The sequence below is a fragment of the Heliangelus exortis genome, chromosome 2 (assembly GCF_036169615.1).
Source record: "Heliangelus exortis chromosome 2, bHelExo1.hap1, whole genome shotgun sequence".
NCBI lineage: Eukaryota > Metazoa > Chordata > Aves > Apodiformes > Trochilidae > Heliangelus > Heliangelus exortis.
In genome coordinates, this window is record NC_092423.1 from 16580585 (window position 1) to 16593944 (window position 13360).

At 40.8% G+C, this 13360-nt stretch overlaps 1 protein-coding gene across 5 annotated transcripts in view; it reads left to right on the forward strand.

The window, feature by feature from the left end:
- The first annotated feature begins 308 nt into the window (after positions 1–308).
- Positions 309–13360, forward strand: part of MPP7 (MAGUK p55 scaffold protein 7) — a 142329-nt gene continuing 129277 nt past the window's right edge. For 4 of the 5 annotated variants that reach the window (XM_071734950.1, XM_071734947.1, XM_071734951.1 and 1 more), the window contains exon 1: positions 309–437. The gene's annotated coding sequence lies outside the window, so the exon portion shown is untranslated. The remainder of the gene's footprint in view (positions 438–13360) is intronic. The other variant, XM_071734948.1, reaches the window with a different exon arrangement.

Here is a 13360-nt window from a genome sequence, read left to right on the forward strand (position 1 = left end):
TCCGAACACCGAGCACGGACACAACCGCGCTGACGCCCCCAGACCCGGGCAACGTGACGCCCAAGTTCTCCCCGGTGCCGCCTCCACGGCGGGGACACCGCCGCAGCCCCCACTCCCCGAGCCCCCGGCACCGGGCGTCACGCGATGCCCGTCGGGCGGGCCGCCCCCCTCCCCCGCGGCCAATGGGGGCTCCGCTCCGCGCCGTCCTCCCTCCTCTGGCCAATGGGGCTCCAGCCCGTCCTGTGTGCGGGGGGAGGGCGGGATCGGGCCTGGAGAGCGCCCGTTGGGCTCCGTTCGCCCGGGAGCCCCGCCCCGGTAGGAGGGGCCCGCCGCGCCCGGCCCAGCGCAGCGGCGGCGATGGGGAGCCGGGGCGTGCGGCTCGGCGGGTAGAGGGAGGCTGGGGCGCGCCCGCCGGCAGCCGGGAGGCCCCGCCGCAGGTAGGAGCTGCGGCCCCGCGGCGCGCAGGCGCCTCCTCGGGACGAGGCGGGGCGGGGCCGTGCGCGGGGGTCGGCCAGGTGGCGGGGGGGCCGGGGCGGGCGCTGAGCGCTGCCGGGGCGGGGGGCTCCGAGGGGCGCGGTGGCGACGCGGTGTGCTGGCGGGGCCGCGGGGTGGGGGAGAGCAGGGCGGGCCGGGTCGGCTGAGGGGATGTGGCAGGTGCTGAGGTGTGTGTGTGTGTGTGTGTGTGTGTGTGTGTGTGTGTGTGTGTGTGTGAGTGTGTAAGTGTAAGTGTGTAAGTGTGTGTGTGTGTTTTGCGGGGGTCCGTACCCCCTGCGCTGGGCGCCGGTTCCAAGATGGCCCCCACCCCCCTGCCAGCCGCCGCCCGGCTGAGCCCCCCGGGCGTGTGCGAGGCGCCCGGGTGTTCCTGCGGGGCTGTGCCCGCTGCCCGCCCCGGGGTCTCCCTCGGGCTGAGGCGGCTCCCGTGTCCGTCGTGAGGAGAGGTCTCGGCTCCCGGCGGCCAGGCCCGGAGCGGAGACCTCCCCTCGGCACGGCGGTGAAATCCAACCAGAGGCAGGGAGGGGGGAGAGGTGAATTTAATCCCGGGTAGTGCTGCGGCTCTGCCGCGCTTTTAAAACCTGCCGGGCTGTCGGGAGGAGTTGAGGAGAGCTCCTTTAAAGCAAGTAATGGATGTGTCTAAAGCATTAAGCGACATCGGAGTGCGCAGCCGTTCTCGGGAGACCTATAAAGTGAAGTTTATAGGTCGTCGGTACCACGAAGTATTTTTATAAATTGGCCGGGAATAACTTAATTCACCCGTGAAACCAGCTCCTTAGTGATTTTGTTAATGCCTACGTTTAATCTGTGCTGAGCAATAAATAGCATTACTAATTTGGCTGTTGCATGTGAAGAACGTAAATGATGATATTTGATCTAAGAGCTCAGAAGAGCAGCAGAGGGCTTTGCATTCTACATTTGTGCTTTCACCTCTGAAGTTTTAACTTTGTTTTATTTAGTCTGTAATTACAAGTCGCCTTTCTACATTTCAAGAATTTTCTTTATTTGATTTCTTAAACACCTCACCACATCTTTGTCTTTGCTTGTCTCCAAATAATCCAAATAAACTGCAGAATTACTTCAGAGACAATAGCTTTAAGGGATTTTTGGAGTTCTTCGTTTTGAAGAAGACTGAATAGTCTGGACAGTGGTGACCAGCATTGTTAGATGTCACAAAAATCTTCAGTACTTGAATTTAGCATTTGTACTTTACAGGATGGAGTTCTTATTTTAACTTTACTTAGATCAAGAGCCCTATTTTGACAAGACATGTTTTTTTGTTAAGCCTGTCTTTTGTAGGTGTTAATTTTAAAATATAGTAATTAGGATTTTAGTATGAGATGTTATTATCCTTCAGATCCATTTTATCGGAGGATTCTACATGCTGGCCACATTTACAGAAAGATTTTACTTAATTTGCAACTAGTTTTTTAACTTTCTGAAAGTATTATTTGCTCTTGTTGATGTGGGTAACCAAAATCTCTGATCTTAGAATTAACAGTAGGATTTTGCTAGGTATCAGTGTTAGGATTGAGTAAGTTTTTTGTATTCAGAATGTGTGGTTGCATGCAGGTTCCAAAAAGAAGAGATAATTTGGGTTTTGATATTTAACCTCATATAGGGAATAAATGAATGAGGCTCATCAGTTGCAACTGTGCCTATTTATTCATCAGCATGAAAAGGAGTAAAGCAGTAACCTAAATGGTGAAAAGTTGGTTTAAATTATTTCAGACTCAGAATAACTTTGGACTTTAATGTGTTCTTATTTCTATTTACATGAGTACACTTAAAAGGAGATGGAGCAGGTCCCATAGCTGCTACTTGCTGTCAAGTGGCAGAGTACATCAAGGAAGGATTGCTGTGTGTTTATTCTTATCCTTTTCTTTAGGCATCCACTAGCAGTCCTTACTACAGACAGGATACTGTGTTAGATGAACCTTGAACCTGTTGTAACAAACTGTTTTCTGTGTAGGAGCATGCCATTTGGAATTGAAATTTTATATTTGGCAGGTGTCAGAGCTCTTAAATTTTTAAGAGTACAGTTTAAAAGTCAATACCAGGTGTGGAGAAAGCAGGCTAATGAATGTACTCTTACTTATTTGCATTTTTGTTAACAATTATAGGACATCCCAACACCTGATAGGAAATGGTCATGTTTTCTCAGTGGCAACTTCCAGTTCTCCTGAGTGCCTTGTGGGAGTACTGTCCTTCTCATGAAGACCTTGGTGGAACCTGCTGCAGCTCTCATCTGCTCTTGTGATGTTGCAATTCTGCCTTTCGCTGAAACTCCAACCTTACTTCTGTTTTTCTGCGCTTTCTCTCTTTTTTTTATGTGGCAAGCACCTGGGCACCTGTGAGCCTTTCTTTTGTCCCTAGCATATGGAGGGGAGCAGAAGGGATCTATAAAAAGGAGTTCTCTAGCAGCTTCCCTCCAAACTGGTTCTTCTGCATTAAGGTTTACTGTAGAACTTGCTATGATAATAAGTAAAAGCAGGAGAAAAATCCGGTCTTGCTGCTAGCAAAGTGCTGTTAGTTGCTTTCTAGAGTATCTTTTGGAAAGCTGCACTGAATTAAGCAAGTTTCACTGTCACAGAGCTGCATGAATTATGTGTAGGAGTTGTGAAAGCTTTCCACGTAGTAGTGCTAATGCAATTTAATACTGGCCTGCGGTGTATATACTCTTCCTGACCCCATCTCCTGAGAAGTTTTCATCCTAGTTGCTACTGTTTCCTATTCATTAAGGAAATGATGTGATATATTAACTTGTCCCTTCCTAATTTGGTCTTAAAAGTATAATAATGTAACAATTTATTTATACCTGCGTTCAGTGGACTATGGCTCTTTACATCACAAGTAAGTAATGCAGTCCCTTGCCCTGCATTACAGAAGTGGAGAGACAGGGAGCAGGCATTACTTAGTACTTCAAATAACTGATTACTCCTATTTCAGGTAACTTTTACCGTGCAGTATCCTTAACATGTCTTGACAGTTCAGCCCACTGGTTCTCTTCCATAACATGCTGGCTGAATGGCAGGTCTGAGAGCAGCTCTGACTGTGTTAGTGTGCTTTGCACAGCCATTAAGAACATTACCATGAGGTATTCAGTAATATTCTTTGATAAGTGAGTTATCAAAGACAGCAATAAATGACAGAGATACTTTGACACGCTTTTTATTTCAGATAGCAGTCTTGCATTTAGGGTAAAACTAGCAGAAAGCAAAAATAGTTCAGTGCTGAGTAGGCACAAAACTTTGGTGTTCTTGAATATCTATGTTCATTATGCTTAGCTGCCAAAGAACACAACTTGAATTCCACCCTTACCCTCACTTTGTAAGGCTAACAAATTCCATGTGTGCTTAAGCAATAGCATTTAGCAGACTAATTTTCAGGATTTGAGTTTTTATCCTGAAAATGCTTTATCAGTCTACTTTATAAATCATGGGTAGAATCAACCTTCACTGCCAGTTGAGCTGGTAATGTAAAAAGGGTTTTAGTATATCTGTGATCTTGTGATTACATCTTGTTGCTGTCGCCAACATCTTGGGTTTTCTTGCTGTTCATCAGTGAAGGCTACCATGACCCCACTGTTGCCATTTTTTGTTACTTTTATGAAATAACAGATGAAGTTAAAATGCAGCTAGGCTGTATCCCCTTAAAGTCTGTAATATTTTAATAAAATATTTTATTAAAAGAAAAAAATAGAAGAAAAAAAAAACTTGGCAATTGCTTGCTAGTTTTAAAGAACAAAAATTCAATCTTCCTTAGTTCTCAAACCATTTGCAGTATATGTAGTGATGTCATAAGCCTACAACCAAAAACTTATTGTATTCTTAATTGTGCGTTGCTTTGTTGTCTAGCAGACACAGACTGGATTTTGAGTCAAGAATTACTAAATTTTCTTATGTTATTTCAAGATACATGATTATACAAGTTTTGAAAAAATAGGAAAGTGTGTTGCTAATATAGCTAACAGTTATTGATGACTACAAAACGCACTGCACTCTGACTTGTGTAACAAGTTTAAGAATAGAGTAAAACTGCTTCAAAGCTACCCGTTATTTCTCAGAACTTGGAAGGGTACACATCCATTTATATAAAGAGCATAGAAAATCTTTACTGTGTTCATAATGTTTCATTTGGTAGATTGAGCTTGGCTTTAGGAAGTGAAGCTGTTGAAAAAGGAACAGTGTAGTTTCAAATATGAAATGCAGAGCTGCTGTTTCACAGACAATATGCCATGAGTGCTATCTAAAGAAAGGGACTTGACATTGCTAATTATAAATAAAAGAGAGTCGTGTATAATTATTTCACACATGGTGGGGATACACCAGAAGCTTCAACTGGCAAGTGGAAACGGGGTTTTTGTGTTTTTAGAAAAAACCCTGAAAGTTCAGCTGATAAAAGTCTTGTTTTTTGCTTTTTCTATCATGGTCTAGAAGAGCTGCAAAAAGAACTGATCTAAAGAAAGTTTTGAATTTCTTCTCAGAGATTTGACAGATACATTAATGAAGGTTTTAAATAGCTGTTACTCTGCTGGAGTTTTTCAATGAATAGCTGTTCTTGAGCAGTTAATTATCTCATTGTAATCTGTGTCATTTGGGAAGCTGCAAATACAGATAAGTTTTGTGTTAGGATTGCACTGTGTTGTGTGTGTGTTGGAGCAGGAATGCTGACACTGCATCATCTTCAGACTATCCGTGCTAGAGAAGCAACCAAAACAAACTTCTGAAAGAGCAGCTTGCTCCCTTGTTGAGGTGAATACAGGCTAAACTTTAACGAGGGTGTGAAATCTATACTCTGTAAATCCTATCTAAAAGTCCTTGCTCTTCCTCTAGCACTTTTCCTTCTACCACCCCAATGCACAGTTGCTGCCAGGACAAACAGACTCTTGTTAGCTGCCTTCCCTGGTTTATGCCCTGTCCTGGCCTTGTTGGTGCTCTCTTGCCATCTGTAGATCCCAGAGATCCTGGAAGGAGCCTTATGCTGCTTAATCTCCAAGGTTAACTGCTTCACTAAATCTGTGTTGCCTTCAGTGTATACATAGCTAACATGTAACTTCAGTCATGCCAACTGAAGTTCTAGTATTTAATTTTTTGTGGGTGAAAGAACGCTCTGTCTGGATTACAGAGTGAGTTTCTTATTCAAGGGTTGGTTGCTTCTCCAAAGATCTGAATCTGTTACTTTAATAACATCAGAATTAGATGTGCTAGAAATTTTGTCTTGGCACGACAAAGACACTACAAGTACTATAGCCCAGCAAGTCTTAAGCCGCCCGGATCAAGCTGCAGTGAGTGGTTCCCTGCTTTGAAAGCTTGTGTGTTTGAAATACGATACAGAGAGTGACTTGGACCGCCTTCCAGCTGCCACAACCAGTCTGAGCAAGGGTATCAAAATGGCAAACAAACCTCAGGGGATAAAACTGTGAATGGCATGCTTAGGAGGTAAGTGCTGAGTGGTGCCTTTGGTCCCTCATCTGACTACTGTGAGAGTCATGTGCCTGGGCCCTGAGACCTGGAACAGAATGGGAATGACACCCTGGGTGCCTGTCAGGGGAGACTATACAGCTGCAGAAAATCTTGATGGTTAAAATGGAGAACAAAAATAATGTGCAGTGGCAAGATAGATGTTGTGGGAAGGCATGGGAAGTTCTACTATGATAGCCCCAAAGGGAAAGATTTTTAAGGCAGTTTCAAGAAAAATGAAAGTCAAAGGAACAGAATAAAAATTAGAAAAAAAAGTGGAAAACTTTGTTATGCAAGCTATAAACAGCTTTTGTTTCCTAGAAGCAATGAAAACTGTTTTCTAATGTACTGTATTCAAGTTTAATTAACTTCTGATTTCAATATAAATATTCGTTTATTACTTAATAAAGATAATTAAGATTCCATCTCATTAGGGCTTTTTACTGAACTTGTGCACCATGATAGATGAAGGCTCTTAAATTGCTTCATTTCCAAGGGGACAAAATTGGGGTGGGGTCAGAATTGTGTTAGAAATCAGAACAGAAATTTGTCTTAAAGGAAGGATCTGTAGCTGATGTGTCTGTGGAAGAAGAGTTTAAATATTTGAGATCCAAAAGGATATTGTAGCAGAGTTGTAAAACAATTTTTTCTAGATATTTAATTCAAAAAGTAACATACAGACATTAGTATGACAGATGTTTAAATTTTGGAAAGAAATAGATCCTCACATTCTTCACAGCACAGAAGTCTTAGTTGATACCTGTTAGGAAAGGTTTGCAAACCAATAACCTTTTCTCACGATAAGACCTGGCTGATCTGCTCATTATGTGTAATAAGTCATAGAATACCAAGGAGCCTTCAGAAACCTTACAAAATACTGTTATTCATATTTGGAGAAGAGATGATGGAGAATGAGCCAAATCATTAGTGCTTGCTTATCATAACCTTTACCTGACTGAAAAAAAAAAGTAGAGAAACATATTAACCAACATCTGTACTATGAAAACGGGTAATCTCAACCTAATAAATCTTTACCAGTGGTTCACTTCTGTCCCAGCAAAGCAAAGGTGGTTTGGATTTTTTGGTTTGGTTTATTTGCTTTTTCACAGTTGTTCAGAATTAACAATCCTGTCGGAAGATAGCTTTATTTAAATACTAAACTAAAAATACTATTTTTACTGCTCTATGGATAGTGGCAGACAGCATCTGTAACACCATGTTTAATTCTGTAACTTTGCTGTGTAGGTGGACAAGTATGATTGATAATGACAGTTGAGTAAATGCCACTTCATTAATTTTGAACTTACATTTTACTCCTCAGTCTTTTAGCTTTATCACAGCATGTAATGATTTCCAACTAGTGGTTTTGGCTTCTTGTGGGTGATAGCAATTAAATTTGAAAGAAAACAGGAGGCATTCTCATTGCTTTATCCAAGGACTGAACTTGCCGTTTTAAATGCTGATAGCTTACATCAAGGAGATTAAATATCCTACCTTATTACAGCACATATTCTGTCTTCTTGAACACTTTCATCTAGCTTGGATAGAGCATTAATATTTAAAACAGATGTATCAGTTCAATAGACAAATTCACTACTTATAAAACCACTGCAGCTTATTCAAATAAACCAGCTGTCATCACAGGTAAAAGTCTCTGGAATGACACACGGTGCCAGCAGGTGCATTGTACATTTTCATAAACTGGTCAGTTGAGATGGTCATGGTACTTCAGGAACAAAAAACACCTTCGTTACATGAATGGAGTATCACTAGATTCCTGAAAAGAAAACATGGCATGCACAGTCTAAGACTAACAGAATGTAGGAACAGGAAAGTATTAATTTGGGTAATTGGACCTTCTGTGGCTGTTTGCTGTGTTTGTATTAACAGTTTCCAGTATGTCCAGGCAGCTACATTTTTTAATTGAGATTTCTTACATTTGCCTATATTGTGAAGATCTAAATAATAAATTGACTTGTCCTCAGTTGTCCAAAAGCAAATCTCATCTTATATTGTGGTACTTATGGCTAAATATTTGTTTACACATTGGGATAAAAATAGGTGCGTATCCTTCTTCCAGTGACTGCACAGGATGTGGTCGGAGCTGCAGCCATCTGCCTGCAGGGTTCCAGCAGGCTCCTGGCTCCTGACCTACAAGGGCTGTCCTCACTAGAGAGGCCAGATGTCTTCATCCCTTCCCATGCAGGAGGCTGCTTCTAATTCATGGATGGTCACATTCAAATTTCCCTTCTCTCTCGGTGTGCTTTTCAGAGGACAGTAAGCACAGGGCTAAGCTTTTCTTTTGTGACCTGCAATTAGTGCTGGCCTTGTGATGTGCTAGCTATCATACAGGAATTAAAAGCAAACCCTTACCCTCTTCCTCTTTCAGAAAGGGCTTTGTTTGATTCTGCCTTAACAAATGTTTTTCTGCATTTGCTACCTTTAATCTTCTCCTGGGTGATGGAAATTGTGCCCCCTTCCTCTGTATCTCTTCTGCTGCCTTCGGAAAGAGATTTCTTCATAGTTCTTGTAATGCTTCTTAGAGGTGTTTCTTGTAATAATATACTATTCTGAATTAGTGAGTAATGATACTACCTTTTCTTCTCTGGAACTTAAGTAGTGTCCTGAAATGTTGTCTCCCCACTTGAATGCTTGACTAGACAGATGAGTTTTGATATTGGCATATGTGGCACGCAAACATAGCCTGCTTCCCCAACAGAGAAGTAAGAATGTGCCACATGAGTGAAAGGAGAACAAAGGCCTTGTGTCTGGTTACCTGATGCTAGATGTTGTGATCTCATTTACTATGTTATGTTTTCTTTGCTGGATGTGGACTGGGACAGGAAAGTGTTTGTACTCCAGGACAGCTCTCACTGCAAGGAGGCTGTGTTTGTATATGTGTGTCTACAGTTGTTATTAAGGGAAACATTTGACCTCCACTTCTAGGTAATTGTTGCAGCAAACCTTTCTCACTACTCAGTGTTCACCACCTCCTTTGACAATGAACCTTCTTAGTCTGAGAAAAAAACCAAAAAGAATGATGAAGTGAAGAGGAAAATGTCAGGTGCTCACTCTTCTTCTGGTAGAATCAGCATGTTTCAGGAAAAATTGTTCCCGAACTTCTGTTGGAAGGGAATATAGTAGTACTGTATCCAGAGAAAAGTAAAGCTAAGGGAAGACCACATCTAGTCTACTGGATTCTATGGGAGTCTTATAACTAAAAGAAGGGTGGCAAAAATTTTAAATAGAAACCTCTTTTTCTAAGGAATCAAAGGAAGAGTTATTCTGGACTCCAAGTAAGGAACTGGTTTTAGCTCCATCACTGGTTAATGTCATGGTACCACTGTCTCAGTAGTTTCCAGTCAGTAGTGTTTCTGTGGGGCATAGTGCTGCTGCTTTTCCTGTTCTTTGTTAGGTGACACAGAAGAGAGAATGGTATGGACAGGCTGGCTTGGGCTTCTTGTAATAATTCCTGCCTTGGTGCCAAGACCTTGTCTCCATGTAGCTCAACCAGGCTGTGTTCTGGTAGTCAGAATAAGGCTGATTTCTTTTTCTGTTACTGGTGTCTGGTAAGAGGGTTGCTGATTTGAGATTTTGTCATGGAAATTTTTGGCTTATGATTTGGTGTGTGATTGTACCAGCTGCCAGAATGTCCTGTGTAGTTCTACAAATTTGGAATTAAATATAAATTAAGAAACAAAAAAACAACTTGCTATAAAAAGTGCAAGTTTGTTTGACTAGATTTGTAGACAACTACACTTGAGATCCAGAATTTGTGTAGTCGAATTCGAGTCACATTTCCAAGATAGTATATCAAGAAATAGTTTAAAATAATATTCTAAAACCCCCTGTGCTACTTAGGGTTCCTTGGCTGTCCTTGCATAGCAAAATCATTCACACTGCTTGGAAACTGTCCAGGGCTTAGCGTAGGAGAGGAATAAGACGGGGAGTTCTGTAAATTGTCTGTGGGTGCAGCTTGAAAGAAACAAGTGTGTTGTGAGTTAGGTGCAGTTCTGAAAGTCTGCATGTTTTCTCAGTGCTCTGAGATAGTTTTGTGTAGACAGCTTTTCCTTTGGTATGCTTCGGTGCTTACAGTGTTTCTGAGGTGTTCAGTTTGCCTTTTGTAATGCTTACCTTAAGGTGAAGACTTTTTGTGATACAAAGTATTATTTTGACCTTCAATTGCAGTTTAAGATAAGTTTGTGCAAAAGTGAACTGCAGTCCAAGCAGTTTGTCTGTTTGCTATTTTATAATATTTAGGAGAATAAAACTCAGTCCAATTAGATTTTGTCCTACAATTCAGCTACTTTTGTGTCAGACTGCTGAATGTCAAAATGTATCAGAATGCTTATAAATTGCATTGTAATGGTTTTGTAATTTGATATCTAATCTTGTAGCAAAATAACCTTGCTTAACTGTAAACTGTTAAGACAGCTGAAATTTTTTGTATTAGTATCCAATATCTCCCTTTCTGTATGTGGTAGGGAGAAATGCAGCTAAAGTTGAGATGAGTGTCCCACTTGCTGGTACCAGAGATATCAGATAGTGGATTGAGGAAGCTGTTAGATTGACCAAGAAGGAGAAATCCATGAGTTACTTCCAGACACAAAGTGATCAAAAACTGGAGGTGGAGCTGCAACAAGGGTTTGAAAGTGGTCATTTGAGCTTTGCATCTGTTGCTAAGGTCCAACTTGCTGAGATTAGTAGGGTAGGTCAAGTAAAATATGTCCTCTTATGCTTAGCAGGGCTAGCGGGAAGTCTGTAGTGTCTTCTTTCAGCATACTTTTTTTAAACTTGTCTGAATTATACAGTCATATGTCTGGAATATACTATAAATCAGATCCGCAGGCTGTCACAGTGAATAAAAGTGTGTGCTATTTTGATGACAAGTTTAAAAAAGCATTGGTATTCTAGTATAAGCAGATGAACTAAAATGGTAGGAAAATGTTGTGTCATATAAACTAACTGAAAATGGATTGTAATGCTGTCTTGCAGCTACCAGGCTCTGTGCTTTGCTAAGACTCTAAAGATAAGATAAATTTACATAAACTTTACTGCTCTGACACAAGTTTTACTGTTGTTTTGCACATCTTTCCTTTGTATTTAACCACAGTGATTTTGCAAGTATAGGGAGAGGGGAAATAACAGAAAAAAACAAAATTACCTTTGGATTATAAATTTTAAATTAAATCATGTGCCGATTATGGAGAAATTAAACACTGTAGTTCTTCTGACGAGACAGCTGTTATACTTTCTCCTGAAGTAGCAAACAGAGGATGTGTAGGCAAAGAGAATAACAAACACCTGTAAAGCAGCCTTTGGGCGTAGCAGTCCAGCTGTTGACAAAGATTAATATAAAAACTTCTGTGTCTGATAGGTTGTGTTTGGACCATTTGTTTCATAGTAGCCAAAGAACCTGTTCTCCAAATGTGTTTTAAGTACTTATTTCAATAATAGGGTTTTGGCTATTATGATTAACCAGGTGTTATATAGAAAAAAATTTCCTATAGCTTGTTCTTTTATGCTTCCAGGTAGTTTCCTTGAGTAGTCCTGAGCTTGTGTGTTAGGAGATGTAGTGAATGGTCATGTTATGTTTTCCTTTGATGTAGAAGTCCTCTTGAATGCTCAGAGTTTCCCCTGTTCTATGATTCACTCAGTTATTGCTTTTCAGGGGAACAACAGGATGGATGAATCGTGATCAGTGACCTTGCGAATAAGCAGATGGAGTCAGTCAGCCAAAAATATGTTGCAGCTTGTATTCAGTTTTAGATACATGACAATAATAAAACAAAGACAGAAAAGATCCCCCTACCCAGGCCTGTAGCTGGTAGGGTAAAACACTCTACTAGACTGAAAGACTAGGAGGTAATATTCCTTGCTAGACCAACTTGCATACTTCGTTACATACCTCTTGACATAGATGTAAAGCAAATTAAAAGTCTGGTGTGCCCGAAAGATCTCTCTTTCAAGCTATAAAGCTTAATCTAATAGCCTGGTTATTTCTGTGGGCTAATCATGCCTTCCCAATTGTCTTAGACCATGTTGATTGCTGGAATTTTCCTTGTTAATCTTATGTGGACAAAAGTGGCAATTTGAACCTTTCATCTGCAAAGCAGCAGACAGCCAGTCTTTTTATTCATCCTGCCTGAGCTGAACATAATAATGACTGTAGCAAATAAAGAGCTTGTTGAACATGTTAGATGTAATATTGTTTTGGGTAAGATGATCTGCTTCATGCATTCACAGTGCTAGGGGTGCAGGTGAGCTGCCAAGTTGTGTGGAGACCAAATAAGCTGAGGTCTTTCAGATTTAGGAGTGAGTACTGCATGAGAGGTGTGCTTTCTGCAGCTCTTGTTTGCAAAAGGAGTAAATTTTTTGCATGAAATTAAGAGAAGTCAGATTACAGGTCTAAGATGTTTTATGAAAAGATATTCTGATTCTTGCAAAATTTGTCCTGGTATGATAATGATACCTGTTTTTTCTTTCTGTGGTATAATTATTCTTGGGTATTCTCTGACAGATGGTTATATCTTAGATTTGTAGCAGAATGTTGTTTGCTTGACAATTATTGTTCTCTTAGGAACATGGGACAGGAAAGGGCCTCCCTATTCCTCAAGTTCATTTTCATGCTCCTTTAGGTTTTGTCCTACTGTCTTAAAAGCAGCTTCGCCTTTTCCGCTCACTACTTTAGTCAGAAGCCTGTTCCAGAGCTAAATTACCCTGCACATGAGGAAGCAGATTGTAATGTTCAGCCTAGATTTATTCATAGTCAGTTGGTTCTTGTGCCAAGACTGTCCTTTTATTATAAATAGTTTTTTTTTCTTATTATCTTATAATCATCTCAGTGTGTTCATACACAGCCATTGCTTTTCTGGTCAGCTTTACTTTTGCTAGGCTAGGGCTGAGTCTTTGCAGCCTTCCTTCAGTTCTGTTGTTGAGATGTGGAGTGAAAATGAAGGTATGGATACTTAGACTTTTCAGCTTTCACATAGCAGGTTTTTCCAGTTCCCTGACAAGGGTGTGTACTCTTGCTGATAAAAGAAATTAATAGTAGTTTCCTTGTTATTGCAGTGCACTAACAGACACACAAAGATAGAGAATTTTGTATTTTAAACTCTGAACAATGAACAAGAGCAGTGAGGTGTTCAGACAATGCTGACTCATGAACATATTATCTAATTTAGGAATGCCTAGAATCTATGAAAGTGGTGTTGAAAGGCAGGCAGGTGTGCGATTGCTTTGAATATGTGGGGTTCCACTTTGTGTTTTGTTTGTTTGTGGTTTGGTTTTTTTTTTCTCTTTCTTTTTTTTTTTTTTTTTTTTTTTTTTCCTTTAGGCTGTTAAATATTCTGATCAGTATTCTGTGGCTGATCTGTGCACAGACAAATTCTTTGTGTGTTTTTAGT